Here is a 3,082-nt window from a genome sequence, read left to right on the forward strand (position 1 = left end):
TCTCATCATCTCTTAAAACAACATACAAAATCTCAATTATAAGTTGTCCCTCACCAATTTGTTGAGGAGAATCATAATAGGGATTGTAATGAACAGAAATCATTTCTTGTCAAACAGCTTTCATAGCCAGTTTCAACTCTGTCAGAAGTAATAATACCGTTTCCTACAAGCAAAGGATTACGGAAGACAGGTATACAATTAGCTTACTTTTTTCAATTAGAGACCAGATCATCGTTGTTATCGCCATGAGAACGCCAGGCCATGTGCGAGCAGAGAAAGTAGTGGAGAAAAGTAAAAATTGTATTAATGGGGGCAAACGTATCTAGTGGGCGTGGCTATAAATTCTAACAAACGGCCAACAAATTTAACGGCGTGGGTTCCCGTAGTTTCTCTGATGTTGAGGAGAAAAGAACAGTTGTTTTCTTTAAGAAACACAGAAAGAGATAGAAGGAAAGTCTACAGTGATAATTACGACACCTTAGCAATACAAACAGTTATTGCTTCGTCACCACGTGTTTCATTTATATATATTCAAAGCGAGCCCATCCCCGCATTGCACTGCAACGCAACTTTGAAATTAGTTTTCTCACAAAACGAGTTGTTTGACTTTTCTCTATCACATACTGCGTCATTTCTCTACCTGCTAGATTAGCTTTAGCTACTACTGTACTTTTGGCTCTTGTGTGTTTGTCTACTAAATGGTCCCTTTATTTGTGTACAATGATTATCCAGCACTTCAGAAAGAAACTCACATGAACTAAGTACAGCAGTTATTATTACAGACATGATGAAGGCTAGCAGTCTACCAAGAAATGCATCACCTAATAAGATAAGGAAAATGATTAGGACATTTTAAAAAGTACTTTAATATTTCTTATTTGATTCACAGAAGTAGTAATTATTACTTGTTATACATGTAATTCAATTCGCACAATTGTAAGAGTAGTTTAACTTATATTATTACAAGAACCACCCTTATAAGATATATAGATAACCTTTATTTCTGGAAATTGATTCTTATTGTCAAAGGAAATTGTAAGAGCATTTTAGCATTACTGATATTAAGCCACTCCTACTAACTAGAATGAGGTCAGATTAGAAACTAGACAATAGATACATCATGTCGATGTCAGTACTTCTTTTTATTAGTTGGTAGACATCTAATGACACTGAGTCAAAGGAGACAAGTCATTGTACTCCAGCAATTTCAGTGTAAAAGTTATTGTAAGTTATTATTGTTGTCATCATAGTATAGTATGAATCACTGAGTCAAGTGTTTGTCCATTGATGGCAAAGTATATAGTAAAGAAAATAAAAATGTTGTATGTGAAGAGATCATGTTCTTTACATATTAACATATTCCCACACTTAATTGTGCATGTTGGTACTAGAATCCATAGTGGTACTAGAATCCCTTCATACTATAGTGGTACTAGAATCCTATCATACATAGTGGTACTAGAAGTGGGTACTAGAATCCTATCATACATAGTACTAGAACCTATTACATAGTACTAGAATCCTATCATACATAGTGGTAGTATTGGTACTAGAATCCTATCATACATAGTGGTACTAGAATCCTATCATACATAGTGGTACTAGAATCCTATCATACATAGTGGTACTAGAATCTTATCATACATAGTGGTTACTAGAATCCTATCATACAGAGTGGTACTCTTATCATACATAGTGGTACTAGCATCCTATTAGTGGTACTAGCCATAGTGTACTGAACTAATACATATATTGACATAAGTAGGAGTTGGTACTGGGTTTCTATCCATAACGATTAGTGAGCCAGTGTACTGAAACTAATGATATTTTGACATAAGTAAAGAGTTGTGTCCTCCCACTTTATACTACATCAGTATAGTATCATTAACTAAATATAGTGTGTGTTATGGTATGTTTGGGGTAGGTCTATTGCAGTAGAGAAGGATAATGTGATCAGTCAGTATTGACATAGAATATTACTGTTGGGGCTAATTATTTCTGTGTGTTATAATATATAGTTTATAATATATTTTTCACTTTTGAAATAGCTTACATATAGTAATAGATAGATCTGTAATATGATAGAGTATCTCAAGTTTATTTTGATAGCCTTACTATTAAGAGTACCATAATAGTTACTAGTAGTAGTTTCTGATCAATTATTATATCACATTTAGTCCATGGAACTATAAATGGTTATTGTTATGAATATTAAGTGTCTATATCTCCTTAACTGACATAGACTGTAGTGACTTTACTGTAAATTTAATAAGTACATGTACATGTCAGCCTCTATTTCCTTATTTTCTGTTTGTGTCTTATACCATATATTCATGTATAGTTTTATCTGTGATCTGTTAACACACTCTCTTTCCTCTCCTTCCTTCTCTTGTCTGTCTCTCTCTCTCTTAGCCAAAACCACAAATCCAAAAGAATTCTAAGAACAAGAAACTTTCTTTTCTTTGTTTAAATTATTTTTGTAATGTAAGAATTTTGAAAACTTTTGCTTAGTTGCTAATATGATCAATTAAAAATTATGTTGGTCCCAGGCAAACCTCTCCCACTTTTATTAGGGAGAATTGGATAAGGTTGAAAATATTCTATATCCTCATGTCATGTTATAATTATAGGAGTGGTATGGATAGTATTATTTTGTAGACCTCACCCAAACTTTCCTGAAGTGTAAGTAGTACTATGTATATATTCATTGAGTTTAGTTATAGTGTTACAACGTAGTATGCATACCTAAATATCAGGTGTCACTAAAATCCTTCAAAACATGTGCTGGTGACTGTTGTCCACATATAATACCCACTGAGCATTTAGCACCCATCTTGTTGACAAACTTCATACTATCAGGGAATCATACAGGATTTGAACTTGGGGGGGGGGGGGGGGGGAGGGAATTCGGTCAATGTTCCTCTTATGTCCCATGCAGTATTGTACTATATATGCATCATGCGTGTATTCATTGTTCTTTCTTAAGAAACTTATTACTTATTGTATTACACAATGTAACATGTAGCATATTTTAAAACAAAAAATAGGCACATTGAACTTTAACTTAAATAATTTTAAAATA

Source organism: Gigantopelta aegis, unplaced genomic scaffold (assembly GCF_016097555.1).
Source record: "Gigantopelta aegis isolate Gae_Host unplaced genomic scaffold, Gae_host_genome ctg3882_pilon_pilon, whole genome shotgun sequence".
Classification (NCBI taxonomy): domain Eukaryota; kingdom Metazoa; phylum Mollusca; class Gastropoda; order Neomphalida; family Peltospiridae; genus Gigantopelta; species Gigantopelta aegis.